Source organism: Lepisma saccharinum, chromosome 29, assembly GCF_977018435.1.
Source record: "Lepisma saccharinum chromosome 29, izLepSacc3.1, whole genome shotgun sequence".
Lineage (NCBI taxonomy): Eukaryota > Metazoa > Arthropoda > Insecta > Zygentoma > Lepismatidae > Lepisma > Lepisma saccharinum.
The window spans coordinates 3,381,149-3,406,047 of NC_139257.1; the positions used below are offsets into that span (position 1 = coordinate 3,381,149).

A 24,899-nucleotide genomic window follows, 5' to 3' on the forward strand; every position below is an offset into this window, starting at 1 on the left:
ATGCGAACTATAGGAATATCCATAGAACGAGTACCATTATTCGTATGATCAGTAGTAATCACTGCAGTTCTACTATTATTATCACTACCAGTTCTAGCAGGAGCAATTACAATACTATTAACAGATCGAAATTTAAATACCTCATTTTTTGACCCATCTGGTGGTGGAGATCCAATCTTATATCAACACCTATTCTGATTCTTTGGACACCCAGAAGTGTATATTCTAATCCTACCGGGATTTGGAATAATTTCACATATTGTAACTCAAGAAAGAGGTAAAAAAGAAACATTTGGAGTTCTTGGAATAATTTATGCAATAATAGCAATTGGGTTCCTAGGATTTATTGTATGAGCACACCATATATTTACTGTGGGAATAGATGTTGATACCCGAGCATATTTTACTGCAGCTACAATAATTATCGCTGTACCAACAGGAATTAAGGTATTTAGATGAATTGCAACACTACATGGAACACAAATTAATTACTCTCCATCAATATTATGAGCATTAGGATTTATTTTCTTATTTACAATAGGGGGATTAACAGGAGTAGTATTAGCAAACTCATCACTAGACATTGTGCTACACGACACATACTATGTTGTAGCACATTTTCATTATGTATTATCTATAGGAGCAGTATTTGCTATTATAGCAGGACTAGTACATTGATTTCCATTATTTACAGGAGTAATAATAAATCCAGATTGATTAAAAATTCAATTTATCTCAATATTTATTGGAGTCAACTTAACATTCTTCCCACAACATTTTTTAGGATTAAGAGGAATACCACGACGATATTCGGATTACCCAGATGCATATACAATATGAAATATTGTTTCAAGATTAGGGTCAATCCTATCATTTACAGCAGTAATTATTATAATTTTTATTACCTGAGAAGGTATGACAAGTGCCCGACCAACATTATTTAATCTACAACAAGCATCATCAATTGAATGATATCAAATGTCACCTCCCTCTGAACATACATATTCAGAACTTCCAATACTACTTACTAACAACTAATTTTTAAGGTGGCAGAGAAGTGCATTGAACTTAAGCTTCAAATATAAGGGGTATCCCTTACTTAAAAGTGGCAACCTGAAATCAAGTAGGATTACAAGATAGATCCTCCCCATTAATAGAACAAATAATATTTTTCCATGACCACACAATATTAATTTTAATTATAATTACAGTATTAGTAGGGTACTTAATAGCATCACTATTTAATAACAAATTAACAAACCGAATACTTTTAGAAGGACAAACATTAGAAACAATATGAACAATTATACCAGCAATTACCCTAGTTTTTATTGCCCTACCCTCTCTACGTTTATTATATCTATTAGATGAAATCAATCAACCTTCATTAACTCTTAAAACTATTGGACATCAATGATACTGAAGTTATGAATATTCCGATTTTATAAAGGCAGAATTTGACTCATACATATCCCCAACAAATGAAATATCTATAGACTCATTTCGATTGTTAGATGTAGATAATCGAACAGTATTACCAATTAACATAAATATCCGAGTACTAACTACATCTGCAGATGTATTACACTCATGAGCCATACCATCTATAGGGATTAAAATAGACGCCACCCCAGGACGACTTAACCAGGCAGGAGTAAATATTAGTCGAATTGGCTTATTTTTCGGACAGTGTTCAGAAATTTGTGGTTCTAACCATAGATTCATACCAATTATTGTTGAAACTACAACTCACAAATCTTTTATTAATTGATTAATAAAAATTATACAAGAATCATTAGATGACTGAAAAGTAAGTAATGGTCTCTTAAACCACAAAATAGTAATATAACAACTACTTCTAATGAAAAAGTTAGTTAACATATAACATAGGAATGTCAAACCTAAATTATCTTTATTAGATACTTTTTTATTCCACAAATATACCCATTAAATTGAATTATCCTATTTATAATATTTATATCAATTTATTTTCTATTTATAATCATCAATTATTATAATTATAGTAAATTATTAAATAATAACAACTTTAAAATAGAAAATAAACCAAAAATTAAATACTGAAAATGATAACAAGATTATTCTCATCATTTGACCCAACATCATCAATTATAAATATATCATTAAATTGAATAAGAACATTCCTGGGATTATTAATAATCCCAGCCCCATTTTGATTAATACAATCACGAACTTCTATATTATATAACATAATAATAATAAAGTTACATGAAGAATTTAAAACATTTTTAGGGATAATTAGTCACCAGGGAAGAACCCTAATATTTATTAGTATATTTTCAATAATCTTATTTAATAATTCAATAGGATTACTACCCTATGTATTTACTAGATCAAGTCATTTAGTATTTACCCTAACCCTAGCCCTACCAATATGATTATCATTTATATTATTTGGGTGAATCAATAACACAAAACACATATTAGCACATCTAGTACCGGAAGGTGTACCAGCACTATTAATACCAATTATAGTAGGTATTGAAATAATTAGAAATCTAATCCGTCCAATAACCCTATCAGTGCGACTAGCAGCAAACATAATAGTTGGACATTTAATAATATCAATAATTGGAAATACAGGAACAATATTAGAAATTATTGGACTTTCAATATTAATTTTAGCACAAATTATATTAATTATTATAGAAACAGCCGTAGCATTTATCCAATCTTATGTATTTGCCTTATTAATTGCTATTTATTCTAGAGAATCAAAATAACCAATGTCAGCAAACCAAAATCACCCATATCATCTAGTAGATCAGAGCCCATGACCCGCAACAGGAGCTATTAGAGCAATAATATTAACAACAGGGATAATTAGATGATTTCACCAACAAAATATAATTCTATTATCAATAGGAATAACAACTATACTTCTTACAATAATTCAATGATGACGAGATATTTCACGAGAAGGAACATATCAAGGATTACATACAAATCAAGTTATAATAGGACTACGATGAGGTATAATTCTATTTATTATTTCAGAAGTATTATTTTTTGTATCCTTCTTTTGAGCATTTTTTCATAGAAGACTGTCCCCAACAATTGAGCTAGGGATATTATGACCACCAAGGGGAATTACTCCATTTAACCCAATACAAGTACCTTTATTAAATACAGCAATTTTACTAGCCTCAGGAGTAACAGTAACATGAGCCCATCATGGGTTATTAGAAAAAAACCACTCACATACAACGCAAGCCCTTATATTAACATTAATATTAGGAATATATTTTACTATTCTTCAGGCATATGAATATTATGAATCCCCCTTTACTATCGCTGATGCAGTATATGGATCCACATTCTTTATAGCAACAGGATTTCAGGGATTACATGTTATTATTGGATCAACATTCCTAGGGGTATGCTTAGCTCGACACATCTTATGTCATTTTTCACCAACACATCACTTCGGATTTGAAGCAGCAGCCTGATATTGACATTTCGTAGATGTAGTCTGATTATTCCTTTATATTTCAATTTACTGATGAGGTAGATAATTTACTTAGTATATTTAAAGTACACTTAACTTCCAATTAAAAAGATTATAATAAAATAAAGTAAATAATTAACATAATCATAAGTACCTCATTATTAATTATAATAATTACCTCAATTGTAATAATATTATCCACATTACTATCAAAAAAAATAATTACAGACCGAGAAAAAAGATCACCGTTTGAGTGTGGATTTGACCCAAAATCCTCAGCGCGAATTCCATTCTCTATAAAATTCTTTCTAATTGCAGTAATTTTTCTAATTTTTGATGTAGAAATTGTATTACTATTACCAATAACAGTTATTATTACTAATTCAAAACTAATATATTGAATATGTGTTAGACTCCTATTCCTATTAATCTTACTTTTAGGTTTATATCATGAATGAACCCAAGGATCACTAGAATGAGCATGCTAGAGTAATAGTTAATAATAATATTTGAGTTGCATTCAAAAGGTATTGAATAATTCAATTTACTTTACTGAGCAAGAAGCAAAAGCAATCAGCTTCGACCTGAATAAATTGGTATATATTACCCTTGCTTATTTAACTGAAGCCAAAAAGAGGCGGCATATTAATGTTAATAATAAAATTAGGGTTATCTCCTCAGTTAAGGGGTATCTTATTAAGTGGGGGCTGCTAACTTCCATCTTTAGTGGTGAAATTCCATTAATACTCTTTACACTATTTCTTTAGTATAAAATTACATTATCTTTTCATGATAAAGCTGAACTTTAAATAAGCTCAAGAAGTGCCTACAGAATTATTTTATTCTTCCTAATAACTTCAATATTATGCTTTATTATAAGCTATATAAACACATATAAATTATTAATAAAATTACTATTAAAAATGAAAATATAAAATAAATATTAAAATAATTAGAATGTATTAATTGGATACTTAAAGAACCACTCCTTATATACTTATAGACTCCCTGTCCACCCATAAGTTCACTTCACCCACAATCAACAGCCTTAATATATAGACCGCCAGTAATAAATGAACTACCAATTAATCCACCAGAGGATAAATAAGGTAAAAATCATATTCCACCTAATAAATAATATATTATTTTATTATTAAAAAATGGATAAATCTCGAACAAGAAAGATGTAATATTATACCCAATTCACCCCCCCAATAAAATACACATAATTGCCCCTATTTTTAAACTAGGTGGAATAACAATAACAAAAACAGAAGGAACGATTAATCATATTAACCCGGAACCCCCTACAATAGATAAGAATAGTAGGCCTAATATACCTTTAAATATACCTCACCCCCCATCATCTGAAAAGAACTGAAATGATATACCTCTATAAGATTTACCAACTAAATAGTAATTTAATCGAAAACTATAAGCTATGGTTATACCTGTAGAAATTCATAACAAAACAAATATTACTAAATTAAAAGAAGATATGCTTAATATTTCCAAAATTAAATCCTTAGAATAAAACCCAGCCAAAAATGGCATTCCACACAGGGCAAGGCTAGAAATTATTATACAAGAAATAGTTATTGGTATTTTATTAATTAAGCCCCCCATACAACGAATGTCCTGAACATCCCCTACCACATGAATAACTACCCCGGCACAAAAAAACAATAAAGACTTAAATATAGCATGCGTCAATAAATGAAAAAATGATAGCTCCTTTAATCCCATAGATAATGTTAACATTATTAACCCAAGTTGTCTTAAAGTAGATAAAGCAATAATTTTCCTCAAATCATACTCAAAATTAGCACCAACCCCAGCTATAAATATAGTTAGTCCTGATAATAATAAAAGTATCCTGCCAAAAACAGTATATATCAACATGTCTCCAAAACGAATTAATAAATAAACCCCGGCAGTAACCAAAGTAGAAGAATGAACGAATGCAGAAACTGGGGTTGGTGCAGCTATAGCTGCCGGCAATCATGCAGAGAATGGAATTTGTGCACTCTTTGTTATCCCAGCAATAATAATAAATCTAGTAATTAATAACATATCAAAATCAGAAATTAATCATAAATAATAAATATAATTTCAGCTACCATAATTTAATATTCAAGCAATAGATAATAAAATGAATACATCACCAATTCGGTTAGACAAAGCAGTTAATATTCCAGCAGAATAGGAACGAACATTCTGATAATAAATTACTAGGCAGTAAGAAACTAGTCCTAGGCCATCTCATCCTAAAATAATTCTAATAATATTAGGAGAAATAATTAAAAACATTATAGATCCAACAAATAGTAAAACTAAAATAATAAATCGATTTATATTATAGTCCCCTTCTATATAAGAACCTCTATAATTAATAACCATAGAAGAGATATATATAACTAATCCTATAAAAATTAAAGATATCCAATCAAATAATATTGTTATGATAATACTAGAACTATTCAAATTAACAATATTTCACTCAATAAAAATTGTAATATCCCTAACTAAAAATACTATCCCTAATAATAATAAAATTATTCTACTAATTAATAAGATAATTGATACTATACTTGTAATAAAAAAATTAAAAACCATTGATCTAAGAACTTTTAGTTACCACTAAGCCCACAACTTACTATTCTACTTAAACTACTTAAATAATTTAAATTCAATGAAATATTGGAGAACAAAAAACAATTAAAAAATTTAATGGAAATAAATGACAAAATAACAATAAATATTCACGAATGTTACTTCTTCAGCAAGAAAATACACCAGAGTAGTATATTCCATGTTGAGTGTAAGAATATAAATATAAAGTATAACCAGCACTTAAAAAGGAGAGTAATGCAACACCTACAAAACTAAAGTAAGATCACCCAATAATTCTATTTAATAGGCTAATTTCACCCAACAGATTAATAGAAGGAGGAGCAGCTATATTAGTAATTCTCAATATAAATCATCATAAAGATAATCTAGGAATATAATTAATTATCCCCCTATTAATTAATATACTACGACTACCTAATCGTTCATAAGTAATATTTACTAAACAAAATATCCCAGAAGAACAAAGACCATGTGCTACTATTAAAGTAAGGCTACCATTTATCCCTCATGCTCCCATAGTTATAATCCCTATCAAAACAAGACCTATATGTGCCACAGATGAATATGCAACCAAGGCCTTTAAATCAATTTGACGTATACAAACAAGACTAATTATTCAAATTCCAACAATTCTAATACCAAATCAAAAAATATTATATTTAACAGCTAATCTCTCAATACAAGAAATAATTCGCAAAATCCCATACCCCCCCAAGCTTTAATAAAATTCCAGCCAAAATCATAGACCCACTAACTGGGGCCTCAACATGAGCCCTAGGTAGTCACAAATGAACCAAAAATATAGGTATTTTTACTAAAAAAGCAAACACCATTCTAATATATCAAATAAAATAATTTATATTAATATTAATATATTTAAATATATATATATATAAACCCATATCTTATAATTTAACATAAAGATACCAACCAAAAGAGGTAAAGAAGCAAGTAATGTATAAAAAAGTAAATATACCCCCGCTTGTACTCGCTCTGGTTGATATCCTCACCCTAAAATTAAAAATAAAGTAGGGACTAATGATCCCTCAAAAAACAAATAAAATAAAAAAAATTTATTCTTATAAAAGTTAATATTAATAATAATAATAAAATAATTAACAAAAATATAAATCTACAAGGGTAAAAATAACTAGATATAATACTATTTCTAGCTACTATTATTAAAAAAATAATTCAAATGCTAAGCAAAATTAAAGAATAAGACATCACATCTAAGCCAATAAAATAACCAGTCCCCCATACTCCGATACCAAATCATACTATTAATAAAAACAAAAAACAACCAAAAATAATAGAAATTTGAACCACCATTCATAAAGAACTATTAAATCTCAAAAGGATTAAAAATATAAAATAAAAAAATATATTTTAACATTTTAATAATACAAAAGAATTAAAATAATCATTACCATGAGTACGTGTAACTGATACTATAACAGACAGACCAAGAGCTCCCTCACATACACAAAAAGAAATAAATAATAAACAAAAATAAGCTTCTTCCTGATTATTAATAAAATAATAAGTTATATATAAATATAAGGATAACACAATAAATTCAAGTCTTAATAGAGTTACTAATAAATGCCTACGTTGAGAAATAAAGCATAAAAATCTAATAAATAAAATAAATAATATAAATAATACTCTTAACATAAGTTTTTATAGTTTAATAAAAACAATGGTCTTGTAAATCATTAATGAATTAATAATTCTAAAAACATCAAGGAAGATATAATTATATCATCATTAGCTCCCAAAGCCAATATTTTTATTAAACTACCCCTTGATATTAAAATACAATTAATACTAATTACTGTTATATTATTATTGGCATTAATAATATTATATATAAAACATCCACTATCTATAGGAATTACACTAATTATACAAACTATTACTGCCTGCCTAACAATAATCACATTTTTAAAATCCACATGACTTTCCTATGTATTATTTCTAGTATTTTTAGGAGGAATATTAGTTCTATTTATTTATACAACAAGACTTACACCAAATGAAATATTCAAAATAAGAACAAAAATAATAGTTATGGGTGCAACTTTAATATTATTGTGTTTACTTATATTAATAATAATAGACCCATTATTAGTCCCCTCAATACTACAAAATATAGATACCTATACAACCTGAAGAAGTACACCACCCCTGCCAGGGATAAAATTATACAACGAATCCATTATAATAATAACTACTATAACAGTAGTATATCTATTTATTACATTAATTACAATTGTAAAAATTACTAGACTTTCACATGGGCCTCTAAAAATAATTAAATAATTACAAATGACAAAACCAGCACGGATTTATCACCCCCTACTTAAATTAGCAAATAATGCATTAGTAGACTTGCCAGCCCCACTAAATATTTCCTATTGATGAAATTTTGGATCACTTATAGGGATATGTCTTTCAATTCAAATCTTAACAGTTCTTTTTTTAGCAATACATTATATTTCAAGAACAGATTTAGCCTTTTCTAGAGTAATACACATCTGCCGAGATGTAAATTATGGGTGAATACTACGAACTATTCATGCTAATGGTGCCTCCATATTTTTCATTTGTATATATATACATGTTGGACGAGGAATATACTATGGATCCTACTTATATTTTCACACATGATCTATTGGGGTTATAATTATACTAGCAACAATAGCAACAGCATTTGTTGGATATGTATTACCATGGGGACAAATATCATTTTGAGGTGCCACAGTAATTACTAATTTACTTTCGGCAATTCCATATTTAGGAACTATACTAGTCCAATGAATTTGGGGGGGATTTGCAGTAGATAGTGCTACGCTAACTCGATTCTTCGCCTTTCATTTTTTATTACCATTTATTTTAATAGCAATATCCATAATTCATCTACTTTTCTTGCATCAAACCGGATCTAATAACCCACTATCTATTAATAGCAACATGGATAAAATTCCATTCCACCCATATTTCTCAATAAAAGATATATTAGGGTTTATACTTATAATTTTACTAATACAACTCTCATTAATATTTCCAACAACCCTAGGAGATCCTGAAAACTTTACCCCTGCAAATCCACTAGTAACCCCAGTACACATTCAACCAGAGTGATAACTTTCTGTTTGCATACGCCATTCTACGATCAATTCCAAATAAACTTGGAGGAGTAGTGAGCACTAGTATTATCTATTATAATTTTTATTTATTATACCAATACACCATAAAAGAAATTTTCGCGGACTACAATTTTATCCATTAAATCAAGTATTATTTTGATTAATGTTTGCAACCTTTATTTATTAACCTGAATTGGAGCCCGACCAGTAGAGACTCCCATATATTACTACTGGGCAAGTATTAACAATTATATATTTTATATATTTCATTATATCCCCGGCAACCCTACTATTATGAGATAAAATTTTAAAAAAATGACTTCTTGACTGAAACTTTAAGTGTATGTCTTGAAAACATAAAATAGAATATAAATATTCTAGAAGTCTTCACATTCTAATTATTATGCAACTAAATATAAATTGATACAATTAATCCCCTAAAACCAACAAAAAAAAATAATTTAAAGAAACCGGAAGAAAACTCTTTCAAGCTAAATATATAAGTTTATCATAACGAAATCGTGGTAATGTACCTCGAATTCAAATATAAATAAATCCTAAAAAAATAACCCTTAAGTAAAAAAAATAAGAAAAGTGGTATCCCCCCAACAATAAAATTCTAAATAAAACACTTATAAATAAAATACTAGCATATTCAGATATAAAAATTAAAGCAAATCCGCCAGCGCTATACTCAACATTAAACCCAGAAACAAGTTCAGACTCCCCCTCAGCAAAGTCAAAAGGAGTCCGATTAGTTTCAGCTAAACAAGAACTCAATCAAGCTAACGCCAATGGTAAAGCAATAAAAATAAATCATAAATAATCCTGAAAAACATAAAATAAAAGTAAATTATAACCACCAATTAAAAAAATAAAAGATAGTAAAATTAATACTAATCTAACCTCATAAGAAATGGTTTGAGCAACCGCTCGAAGACCCCCAAGTAATGCATAATTAGAATTAGATGCCCACCCGGCAGATATTACTCTATACACTCCTATTCTCATACAACATAAAAAGAAAAATACCCCCAAATAAAAATTAAATAATAAGGTGTGATATGGAAAAACAACCCAAACAACCAAAGACAAAAATAAACTAAAAACTGGAGATATATAATACGGATAATAGTTTCTTAAAGTAGGTAGTGTTTGCTCCTTAGTAAATAATTTAACTGCATCAGCAAAAGGCTGAAAAATACCACAAATCCCAACCCGATTAGGCCCCTTACGAATTTGAATATAACCTAAAACCCTACGCTCAAATAAAGTAAAAAAAGCAACTCTAATTAAAACACATACAACTAAAATAATAAAAGAAATAACCCCAATAAACAAATCTAATATCATCTACTATAAAAAGAAATTTATCTTCATTATTGAATTCTAAATTCAATGCACTTCTCTGCCATAATAGTAATTATTATTAATCAATATTATATATATAATATAAGTATTTGGTCCTTTCGTACTAAAACACTTTTAATATTAAGAGATAGAAACCAACCTGGCTCACGCCGGTTTGAACTCAGATCATGTAAGAAATTAAAGGTCGAACAGACCATCAAATTTGAAATGCTACCCCCAAATGATATCTTAATCCAACATCGAGGTCGCAACCCCTCCTGTCGATATGATCTCTCAAGAAAGATTACGCTGTTATCCCTAAGGTAACTTATTCTTTAAATCACTAAAAATGGATCTAAATAACAAAAATTATTGAATATTAAATAAAAAAGAGCTAATTATTATCTTCCCATCACCCCAACAAAATACTATTTAATAATATATATAATTATATCACTAATCAAAACATCATTAAAATAATATAAAGATCTATAGGGTCTTATCGTCCCCTTAAAAAAATAAAGCCTTTTCACTTTAAAGTAAAATTATATATTAATTAACTAAAGACAGTCTATTCCTCGTCCAACCATTCATTCTAGCCCCCAATTAAAAGACTAATGATTATGCTACCTTCGCACGGTCAAAATACCGCGGCCATTAAACAAATGTCATTGGGCAGGTTATACTTCATATAAAAATCATGAAAAGATGTTTTTGATAAACAGGCGAGAATAAATTTTGCCTAATTCCTTTAATTAATTAAATAAATATACTAATAGAATCATAATTTCAAAATAAAACCAATTAAAACATATAATTAAGTAAGCAAGTAAAACCAAACTAAATTTTTAATAAAATTTCAAATAAATTATAACAAAATTACAAAAATTAGCAATCTCCAAACCAATAAATATAATAGTTTAATATAAAGTTATAACCAATATATTAACCAGAAGCACATCCCCCTAGTCATAACTAAACATTAATATTATAATACATATAGTAGTATAAAAAATATTAAAATGTAAAGCTATATTAAATATAATTCCCTAATAACTAGATATAAGATAAGTCGAATAACATTTTATTACAAATAACAATTTTAACAGAAAAATATAACACTTTTACCTTAAAATTAATCTACTAGCTCCTTACCCTTCGAGAAAATAGAATATTCAATTAAAATTTCATCCTCCCTGATACAAAAGGTACGATCATTAACATCTCCTATAATAAAAATTAATATTTCATATATTTAATAAATCCCAACACTGTACTAATAACCTATAACAAACTAATTTATATATACTAAATATATAACCAACCCCAATAAAATTACTTTTCATATAAAATCAACTTATAAACTAAATTCAAATAGTAATAAAATTTCTATCAAAATATGTCGAATCGCACGACTAACTTACTCAATGTAAATGAATATTCTAACTAACAGAAATATTTTGATATTATTCAAACTAGGCACACCTTCCGGTACGCCTACTATGTTACGACTTATCTCACCTATATAAATGAGAGCGACGGGCGATGTGTGCATGCCCTAGAGCTAATAAACCAAAATGTTATTCTAAAACAAAATTACGATTAAATCCAATTTCAAATATAATTCCAATACATTATCCAAATCAACATAATGTAACCCATCTCCACCCACTAATAAGCTGCACCTTGACCTGAAATATATTTCAACAGAAAAAAAGAATATATATATTTAAATATTCAAATTACGGCGGTATACAAACTGATATTTTACAATAATAGGTCAAATACAACGCGGAATATCGATTACGGGACAGGTTCCTCTAAATAGAATAAAGCACCGCCAAATTCTTTGAGTTTCAAGATCATAACTAATACTACTCAAACCAAATTTACAATGATAATAATAGGGTATCTAATCCTAGTTTAACATATCATCTTTATAGAGTTAATAAAAATAGAGAACAAATTATATTAAAAATTTCACCTAATAAATAAAATATAAACAACTAAAAATCAATTATTACTACAATTAAGCCAACAACTCTCCACTTATGTCCCCACGTCTAACCGCGGCAGCTGGCACGAATTTAGCCGGACAAAATAAATATTAAAATTTAAAATCCTGTAATCTAATTTACATTAAAATTAAACAAAACCACACACTGCGAATTAAATTCAAACACACCACCTCAATCCATAAAAAATTGGGGGAAATTTTTCCTCTCTTTAATAAATACATATGTAAAATTTAACTAGGGAATTTTAAGCTAGAATAAAACTTTAACTCTAAAATATAAAGAGAGGTTCTTTATTATTATATAATATGTATTATATTAAATTAAATTATAATTAGGAATTATCTCACGAAAATTTCCCCCCTATTTTCTTTTAACTCACTTTCCCATACTATATAGAACACAATTTTTTTTTCCCTCAAAATTGTGTTCTATATAGATATATTAACTTCTTTTTTCTCTAGACTCAATAAGTATTAAAATGACATGTTAATTAAGTAAATTACCTTAAGTTAGGCTACAAAGACTTAAAAGAAATTGGATAAAATTAAAAAGGATTCTGAAGTATTTTATATTATTTAATAAATGGGTTCTACTTATTGATCATAACAATAAAAGTCTAATAAATAGTATTATTAACCCACTGTTATAACTTATTTATAAATAAGATGTCTGAAAAAGGATTACCATGATAGGGTAAAGTATACATGAAATTTAACATGTTCTTATTAATTTATTTGTAACAAAAATGAATTTTTATAATTGAAAGAATTAAACTTTCTCCAATGGTATCAAACCCCATAGTGCATCATACACCAAAATATAATAAAAAGGTAAGCTAATTAAGCTAGAGGGCTCATACCCCACATATGAAGGTCTATAATTAATCCTTCCCTTTTTAATGCTCACAACCCCCAAGAAAATAATATTCCTATTGACCCTCACAATAGGAACCCTCCTTTCTATTTCTTCCACCTCATGATATGCAGCCTGAATAGGGTTAGAAATTAACTTAATATCTTTTATTCCGTTAATTTCTACACCAAATAATCAACGAAATACAGAAGCATCACTTAAATATTTCCTAATTCAAGCATTAGCATCATCAATAATCTTGGCCGCAGCATTAATTATAATTAATGCTATAAACTTCAATATACAAATCCAGCTTTTAACTATAGCTTTATTAATAAAAATAGGAGCTGCTCCATTTCACATTTGAATACCAGAAGTTATAGAAGGAATAACATGAGTTAACTGCTTAGTAATAACAACTATTCAAAAAATTGCTCCATCAACATTGCTTAGTTATGTAATTGACAATTTAAACATAATCTTAATTTTGACAATTAGAACATCAGCAATTATTGGAGCAATTGGAGGGTTAAATCAAACCTCGTTACGAAAAATTATAGCCTTTTCATCAATTAACCACATATCATGAATTATTCTAAGAATAACATCAGAAGATAATACCTGGTTAACATATTTACTACTATATATTCTTATAACTACCTCTACCATTATGTTATTTTCAATAAACAAAACATACTACGTCCATCAACTGTTTATATTAAAACTTCCACCCATTAAAAAAATATCCTTATTCATATCAATATTATCTCTTGGTGGACTACCACCTTTACTAGGGTTTTTACCAAAATGGATAGTCATTATCCAAACAACTAACTTTAAGCAATTAATTATAATTATAATTCTAATTAGTATATCGTTGTTAACCCTATATTATTACTTACGAACCTCACTTACATCAATTTTAATAAATTATAAAACTAACATATGAAATATTATTAACAACAAACCGTTAAATTTAAAAGAACAAGTATTATCGGTAGTTACAATTTTTCTTTCAGTGTGTGGATTACCTATAATTCAACCAATTTACATATCTCTATAAAATCTTCATAAGGTCTTAAGTTAATTTTAAACTAATGACCTTCAAAGTCATAAATAAAGGGTACTCTTTTAGGCCTTAATACACATATGTATCACCCTGAAATTGCAGTTCAAAATTATTATTCTTAACTATAAAGCCAAAATTTAATGAGAGAGTATTAAACTCATAAATAAATTTACAGTTTATCACCTATAACTTCAGTCATCTCATTCTTGCAACGATGATTATTTTCTACTAACCATAAAGATATTGGTACAATATATTTATTTTTCGGAGTATGATCAGGAATAGTTGGAACATCATTAAGTATCTTAATCCGTATAGAATTAGGCCAGCCAGGAAGTTTAATTGGAGATGATCAAATCTACAATGTGATTGTAACTGCACACGCATTTATTATAATTTTTTTCATAGTAATACCTATTATAATTGGGGGATTTGGAAACTGACTAGTACCTTTAATAATTGGAGCCCCAGATATAGCCTTCCCACGATTAAATAATATAAGATTTTGATTACTACCCCCATCATTAACTCTACTATTATCAGGAAGAATTGTAGAGAGTGGTGCAGGAACTGGTTGAACAGTGTATCCTCCACTATCTGCAGGAATTGCACATGCTGGAGCCTCTGTAGATTTATCAATTTTTTCATTACATTTAGCAGGAGTATCCTCTATTCTAGGGGCAGTAAATTTTATTACAACAGTAATTAATATGCGAACTATAGGAATATCCATAGAACGAGTACCATTATTCGTATGATCAGTAGTAATCACTGCAGTTCTACTATTATTATCACTACCAGTTCTAGCAGGAGCAATTACAATACTATTAACAGATCGAAATTTAAATACCTCATTTTTTGACCCATCTGGTGGTGGAGATCCAATCTTATATCAACACCTATTCTGATTCTTTGGACACCCAGAAGTGTATATTCTAATCCTACCGGGATTTGGAATAATTTCACATATTGTAACTCAAGAAAGAGGTAAAAAAGAAACATTTGGAGTTCTTGGAATAATTTATGCAATAATAGCAATTGGGTTCCTAGGATTTATTGTATGAGCACACCATATATTTACTGTGGGAATAGATGTTGATACCCGAGCATATTTTACTGCAGCTACAATAATTATCGCTGTACCAACAGGAATTAAGGTATTTAGATGAATTGCAACACTACATGGAACACAAATTAATTACTCTCCATCAATATTATGAGCATTAGGATTTATTTTCTTATTTACAATAGGGGGATTAACAGGAGTAGTATTAGCAAACTCATCACTAGACATTGTGCTACACGACACATACTATGTTGTAGCACATTTTCATTATGTATTATCTATAGGAGCAGTATTTGCTATTATAGCAGGACTAGTACATTGATTTCCATTATTTACAGGAGTAATAATAAATCCAGATTGATTAAAAATTCAATTTATCTCAATATTTATTGGAGTCAACTTAACATTCTTCCCACAACATTTTTTAGGATTAAGAGGAATACCACGACGATATTCGGATTACCCAGATGCATATACAATATGAAATATTGTTTCAAGATTAGGGTCAATCCTATCATTTACAGCAGTAATTATTATAATTTTTATTACCTGAGAAGGTATGACAAGTGCCCGACCAACATTATTTAATCTACAACAAGCATCATCAATTGAATGATATCAAATGTCACCTCCCTCTGAACATACATATTCAGAACTTCCAATACTACTTACTAACAACTAATTTTTAAGGTGGCAGAGAAGTGCATTGAACTTAAGCTTCAAATATAAGGGGTATCCCTTACTTAAAAGTGGCAACCTGAAATCAAGTAGGATTACAAGATAGATCCTCCCCATTAATAGAACAAATAATATTTTTCCATGACCACACAATATTAATTTTAATTATAATTACAGTATTAGTAGGGTACTTAATAGCATCACTATTTAATAACAAATTAACAAACCGAATACTTTTAGAAGGACAAACATTAGAAACAATATGAACAATTATACCAGCAATTACCCTAGTTTTTATTGCCCTACCCTCTCTACGTTTATTATATCTATTAGATGAAATCAATCAACCTTCATTAACTCTTAAAACTATTGGACATCAATGATACTGAAGTTATGAATATTCCGATTTTATAAAGGCAGAATTTGACTCATACATATCCCCAACAAATGAAATATCTATAGACTCATTTCGATTGTTAGATGTAGATAATCGAACAGTATTACCAATTAACATAAATATCCGAGTACTAACTACATCTGCAGATGTATTACACTCATGAGCCATACCATCTATAGGGATTAAAATAGACGCCACCCCAGGACGACTTAACCAGGCAGGAGTAAATATTAGTCGAATTGGCTTATTTTTCGGACAGTGTTCAGAAATTTGTGGTTCTAACCATAGATTCATACCAATTATTGTTGAAACTACAACTCACAAATCTTTTATTAATTGATTAATAAAAATTATACAAGAATCATTAGATGACTGAAAAGTAAGTAATGGTCTCTTAAACCACAAAATAGTAATATAACAACTACTTCTAATGAAAAAGTTAGTTAACATATAACATAGGAATGTCAAACCTAAATTATCTTTATTAGATACTTTTTTATTCCACAAATATACCCATTAAATTGAATTATCCTATTTATAATATTTATATCAATTTATTTTCTATTTATAATCATCAATTATTATAATTATAGTAAATTATTAAATAATAACAACTTTAAAATAGAAAATAAACCAAAAATTAAATACTGAAAATGATAACAAGATTATTCTCATCATTTGACCCAACATCATCAATTATAAATATATCATTAAATTGAATAAGAACATTCCTGGGATTATTAATAATCCCAGCCCCATTTTGATTAATACAATCACGAACTTCTATATTATATAACATAATAATAATAAAGTTACATGAAGAATTTAAAACATTTTTAGGGATAATTAGTCACCAGGGAAGAACCCTAATATTTATTAGTATATTTTCAATAATCTTATTTAATAATTCAATAGGATTACTACCCTATGTATTTACTAGATCAAGTCATTTAGTATTTACCCTAACCCTAGCCCTACCAATATGATTATCATTTATATTATTTGGGTGAATCAATAACACAAAACACATATTAGCACATCTAGTACCGGAAGGTGTACCAGCACTATTAATACCAATTATAGTAGGTATTGAAATAATTAGAAATCTAATCCGTCCAATAACCCTATCAGTGCGACTAGCAGCAAACATAATAGTTGGACATTTAATAATATCAATAATTGGAAATACAGGAACAATATTAGAAATTATTGGACTTTCAATATTAATTTTAGCACAAATTATATTAATTATTATAGAAACAGCCGTAGCATTTATCCAATCTTATGTATTTGCCTTATTAATTGCTATTTATTCTAGAGAATCAAAATAACCAATGTCAGCAAACCAAAATCACCCATATCATCTAGTAGATCAGAGCCCATGACCCGCAACAGGAGCTATTAGAGCAATAATATTAACAACAGGGATAATTAGATGATTTCACCAACAAAATATAATTCTATTATCAATAGGAATAACAACTATACTTCTTACAATAATTCAATGATGACGAGATATTTCACGAGAAGGAACATATCAAGGATTACATACAAATCAAGTTATAATAGGACTACGATGAGGTATAATTCTATTTATTATTTCAGAAGTATTATTTTTTGTATCCTTCTTTTGAGCATTTTTTCATAGAAGACTGTCCCCAACAATTGAGCTAGGGATATTATGACCACCAAGGGGAATTACTCCATTTAACCCAATACAAGTACCTTTATTAAATACAGCAATTTTACTAGCCTCAGGAGTAACAGTAACATGAGCCCATCATGGGTTATTAGAAAAAAACCACTCACATACAACGCAAGCCCTTATATTAACATTAATATTAGGAATATATTTTACTATTCTTCAGGCATATGAATATTATGAATCCCCCTTTACTATCGCTGATGCAGTATATGGATCCACATTCTTTATAGCAACAGGATTTCAGGGATTACATGTTATTATTGGATCAACATTCCTAGGGGTATGCTTAGCTCGACACATCTTATGTCATTTTTCACCAACACATCACTTCGGATTTGAAGCAGCAGCCTGATATTGACATTTCGTAGATGTAGTCTGATTATTCCTTTATATTTCAATTTACTGATGAGGTAGATAATTTACTTAGTATATTTAAAGTACACTTAACTTCCAATTAAAAAGATTATAATAAAATAAAGTAAATAATTAACATAATCATAAGTACCTCATTATTAATTATAATAATTACCTCAATTGTAATAATATTATCCACATTACTATCAAAAAAAATAATTACAGACCGAGAAAAAAGATCACCGTTTGAGTGTGGATTTGACCCAAAATCCTCAGCGCGAATTCCATTCTCTATAAAATTCTTTCTAATTGCAGTAATTTTTCTAATTTTTGATGTAGAAATTGTATTACTATTACCAATAACAGTTATTATTACTAATTCAAAACTAATATATTGAATATGTGTTAGACTCCTATTCCTATTAATCTTACTTTTAGGTTTATATCATGAATGAACCCAAGGATCACTAGAATGAGCATGCTAGAGTAATAGTTAATAATAATATTTGAGTTGCATTCAAAAGGTATTGAATAATTCAATTTACTTTACTGAGCAAGAAGCAAAAGCAATCAGCTTCGACCTGAATAAATTGGTATATATTACCCTTGCTTATTTAACTGAAGCCAAAAAGAGGCGGCATATTAATGTTAATAATAAAATTAGGGTTATCTCCTCAGTTAAGGGGTATCTTATTAAGTGGGGGCTGCTAACTTCCATCTTTAGTGGTGAAATTCCATTAATACTCTTTACACTATTTCTTTAGTATAAAATTACATTATCTTTTCATGATAAAGCTGAACTTTAAATAAGCTCAAGAAGTGCCTACAGAATTATTTTATTCTTCCTAATAACTTCAATATTATGCTTTATTATAAGCTATATAAACACATATAAATTATTAATAAAATTACTATTAAAAATGAAAATATAAAATAAATATTAAAATAATTAGAATGTATTAATTGGATACTTAAAGAACCACTCCTTATATACTTATAGACTCCCTGTCCACCCATAAGTTCACTTCACCCACAATCAACAGCCTTAATATATAGACCGCCAGTAATAAATGAACTACCAATTAATCCACCAGAGGATAAATAAGGTAAAAATCATATTCCACCTAATAAATAATATATTATTTTATTATTAAAAAATGGATAAATCTCGAACAAGAAAGATGTAATATTATACCCAATTCACCCCCCCAATAAAATACACATAATTGCCCCTATTTTTAAACTAGGTGGAATAACAATAACAAAAACAGAAGGAACGATTAATCATATTAACCCGGAACCCCCTACAATAGATAAGAATAGTAGGCCTAATATACCTTTAAATATACCTCACCCCCCATCATCTGAAAAGAACTGAAATGATATACCTCTATAAGATTTACCAACTAAATAGTAATTTAATCGAAAACTATAAGCTATGGTTATACCTGTAGAAATTCATAACAAAACAAATATTACTAAATTAAAAGAAGATATGCTTAATATTTCCAAAATTAAATCCTTAGAATAAAACCCAGCCAAAAATGGCATTCCACACAGGGCAAGGCTAGAAATTATTATACAAGAAATAGTTATTGGTATTTTATTAATTAAGCCCCCCATACAACGAATGTCCTGAACATCCCCTACCACATGAATAACTACCCCGGCACAAAAAAACAATAAAGACTTAAATATAGCATGCGTCAATAAATGAAAAAATGATAGCTCCTTTAATCCCATAGATAATGTTAACATTATTAACCCAAGTTGTCTTAAAGTAGATAAAGCAATAATTTTCCTCAAATCATACTCAAAATTAGCACCAACCCCAGCTATAAATATAGTTAGTCCTGATAATAATAAAAGTATCCTGCCAAAAACAGTATATATCAACATGTCTCCAAAACGAATTAATAAATAAACCCCGGCAGTAACCAAAGTAGAAGAATGAACGAATGCAGAAACTGGGGTTGGTGCAGCTATAGCTGCCGGCAATCATGCAGAGAATGGAATTTGTGCACTCTTTGTTATCCCAGCAATAATAATAAATCTAGTAATTAATAACATATCAAAATCAGAAATTAATCATAAATAATAAATATAATTTCAGCTACCATAATTTAATATTCAAGCAATAGATAATAAAATGAATACATCACCAATTCGGTTAGACAAAGCAGTTAATATTCCAGCAGAATAGGAACGAACATTCTGATAATAAATTACTAGGCAGTAAGAAACTAGTCCTAGGCCATCTCATCCTAAAATAATTCTAATAATATTAGGAGAAATAATTAAAAACATTATAGATCCAACAAATAGTAAAACTAAAATAATAAATCGATTTATATTATAGTCCCCTTCTATATAAGAACCTCTATAATTAATAACCATAGAAGAGATATATATAACTAATCCTATAAAAATTAAAGATATCCAATCAAATAATATTGTTATGATAATACTAGAACTATTCAAATTAACAATATTTCACTCAATAAAAATTGTAATATCCCTAACTAAAAATACTATCCCTAATAATAATAAAATTATTCTACTAATTAATAAGATAATTGATACTATACTTGTAATAAAAAAATTAAAAACCATTGATCTAAGAACTTTTAGTTACCACTAAGCCCACAACTTACTATTCTACTTAAACTACTTAAATAATTTAAATTCAATGAAATATTGGAGAACAAAAAACAATTAAAAAATTTAATGGAAATAAATGACAAAATAACAATAAATATTCACGAATGTTACTTCTTCAGCAAGAAAATACACCAGAGTAGTATATTCCATGTTGAGTGTAAGAATATAAATATAAAGTATAACCAGCACTTAAAAAGGAGAGTAATGCAACACCTACAAAACTAAAGTAAGATCACCCAATAATTCTATTTAATAGGCTAATTTCACCCAACAGATTAATAGAAGGAGGAGCAGCTATATTAGTAATTCTCAATATAAATCATCATAAAGATAATCTAGGAATATAATTAATTATCCCCCTATTAATTAATATACTACGACTACCTAATCGTTCATAAGTAATATTTACTAAACAAAATATCCCAGAAGAACAAAGACCATGTGCTACTATTAAAGTAAGGCTACCATTTATCCCTCATGCTCCCATAGTTATAATCCCTATCAAAACAAGACCTATATGTGCCACAGATGAATATGCAACCAAGGCCTTTAAATCAATTTGACGTATACAAACAAGACTAATTATTCAAATTCCAACAATTCTAATACCAAATCAAAAAATATTATATTTAACAGCTAATCTCTCAATACAAGAAATAATTCGCAAAATCCCATACCCCCCCAAGCTTTAATAAAATTCCAGCCAAAATCATAGACCCACTAACTGGGGCCTCAACATGAGCCCTAGGTAGTCACAAATGAACCAAAAATATAGGTATTTTTACTAAAAAAGCAAACACCATTCTAATATATCAAATAAAATAATTTATATTAATATTAATATATTTAAATATATATATATATAAACCCATATCTTATAATTTAACATAAAGATACCAACCAAAAGAGGTAAAGAAGCAAGTAATGTATAAAAAAGTAAATATACCCCCGCTTGTACTCGCTCTGGTTGATATCCTCACCCTAAAATTAAAAATAAAGTAGGGACTAATGATCCCTCAAAAAACAAATAAAATAAAAAAAATTTATTCTTATAAAAGTTAATATTAATAATAATAATAAAATAATTAACAAAAATATAAATCTACAAGGGTAAAAATAACTAGATATAATACTATTTCTAGCTACTATTATTAAAAAAATAATTCAAATGCTAAGCAAAATTAAAGAATAAGACATCACATCTAAGCCAATAAAATAACCAGTCCCCCATACTCCGATACCAAATCATACTATTAATAAAAACAAAAAACAACCAAAAATAATAGAAATTTGAACCACCATTCATAAAGAACTATTAAATCTCAAAAGGATTAAAAATATAAAATAAAAAAATATATTTTAACATTTTAATAATACAAAAGAATTAAAATAATCATTACCATGAGTACGTGTAACTGATACTATAACAGACAGACCAAGAGCTCCCTCACATACACAAAAAGAAATAAATAATAAACAAAAATAAGCTTCTTCCTGATTATTAATAAAATAATAAGTTATATATAAATATAAGGATAACACAATAAATTCAAGTCTTAATAGAGTTACTAATAAATGCCTACGTTGAGAAATAAAGCATAAAAATCTAATAAATAAAATAAATAATATAAATAATACTCTTAACATAAGTTTTTATAGTTTAATAAAAACAATGGTCTTGTAAATCATTAATGAATTAATAATTCTAAAAACATCAAGGAAGATATAATTATATCATCATTAGCTCCCAAAGCCAATATTTTTATTAAACTACCCCTTGATATTAAAATACAATTAATACTAATTACTGTTATATTATTATTGGCATTAATAATATTATATATAAAACATCCACTATCTATAGGAATTACACTAATTATACAAACTATTACTGCCTGCCTAACAATAATCACATTTTTAAAATCCACATGACTTTCCTATGTATTATTTCTAGTATTTTTAGGAGGAATATTAGTTCTATTTATTTATACAACAAGACTTACACCAAATGAAATATTCAAAATAAGAACAAAAATAATAGTTATGGGTGCAACTTTAATATTATTGTGTTTACTTATATTAATAATAATAGACCCATTATTAGTCCCCTCAATACTACAAAATATAGATACCTATACAACCTGAAGAAGTACACCACCCCTGCCAGGGATAAAATTATACAACGAATCCATTATAATAATAACTACTATAACAGTAGTATATCTATTTATTACATTAATTGCAATTGTAAAAATTACTAGACTTTCACATGGGCCTCTAAAAATAATTAAATAATTACAAATGACAAAACCAGCACGGATTTATCACCCCCTACTTAAATTAGCAAATAATGCATTAGTAGACTTGCCAGCCCCACTAAATATTTCCTATTGATGAAATTTTGGATCACTTATAGGGATATGTCTTTCAATTCAAATCTTAACAGTTCTTTTTTTAGCAATACATTATATTTCAAGAACAGATTTAGCCTTTTCTAGAGTAATACACATCTGCCGAGATGTAAATTATGGGTGAATACTACGAACTATTCATGCTAATGGTGCCTCCATATTTTTCATTTGTATATATATACATGTTGGACGAGGAATATACTATGGATCCTACTTATATTTTCACACATGATCTATTGGGGTTATAATTATACTAGCAACAATAGCAACAGCATTTGTTGGATATGTATTACCATGGGGACAAATATCATTTTGAGGTGCCACAGTAATTACTAATTTACTTTCGGCAATTCCATATTTAGGAACTATACTAGTCCAATGAATTTGGGGGGGATTTGCAGTAGATAGTGCTACGCTAACTCGATTCTTCGCCTTTCATTTTTTATTACCATTTATTTTAATAGCAATATCCATAATTCATCTACTTTTCTTGCATCAAACCGGATCTAATAACCCACTATCTATTAATAGCAACATGGATAAAATTCCATTCCACCCATATTTCTCAATAAAAGATATATTAGGGTTTATACTTATAATTTTAAGACTAATACAACTCTCATTAATATTTCCAACAACCCTAGGAGATCCTGAAAACTTTACCCCTGCAAATCCACTAGTAACCCCAGTACACATTCAACCAGAGTGATACTTTCTGTTTGCATACGCCATTCTACGATCAATTCCAAATAAACTTGGAGGAGTAGTAGCACTAGTATTATCTATTATAATTTTATTTATTATACCAATACACCATAAAAGAAATTTTCGCGGACTACAATTTTATCCATTAAATCAAGTATTATTTTGATTAATGTTTGCAACCTTTATTTTATTAACCTGAATTGGAGCCCGACCAGTAGAGACTCCATATATTACTACTGGGCAAGTATTAACAATTATATATTTTATATATTTCATTATATCCCCGGCAACCCTACTATTATGAGATAAAATTTTAAAAAAATGACTTCTTGACTGAAACTTTAAGTGTATGTCTTGAAA

The 24,899-nt window shown here is 28.2% G+C and overlaps 4 pseudogenes; 2 read left to right on the plus strand and 2 right to left on the minus strand.

Moving 5' to 3' along the window:
• Positions 1–1,771, plus strand: part of LOC145981166 (cytochrome c oxidase subunit 2 pseudogene) — a 1,971-nt pseudogene extending 200 nt beyond the window's left edge.
• A 2,832-nt stretch (positions 1,772–4,603) lies between these two features.
• On the minus strand, positions 4,604–6,103 carry LOC145981522 (NADH-ubiquinone oxidoreductase chain 5 pseudogene; annotated as a pseudogene).
• Positions 6,104–15,316: 9,213 nt separating this feature from the next.
• Positions 15,317–17,043, plus strand: LOC145981167 (cytochrome c oxidase subunit 2 pseudogene; annotated as a pseudogene).
• A 2,832-nt stretch (positions 17,044–19,875) lies between these two features.
• On the minus strand, positions 19,876–21,375 carry LOC145981145 (NADH-ubiquinone oxidoreductase chain 5 pseudogene; annotated as a pseudogene).
• Positions 21,376–24,899: the final 3,524 nt, after the last annotated feature.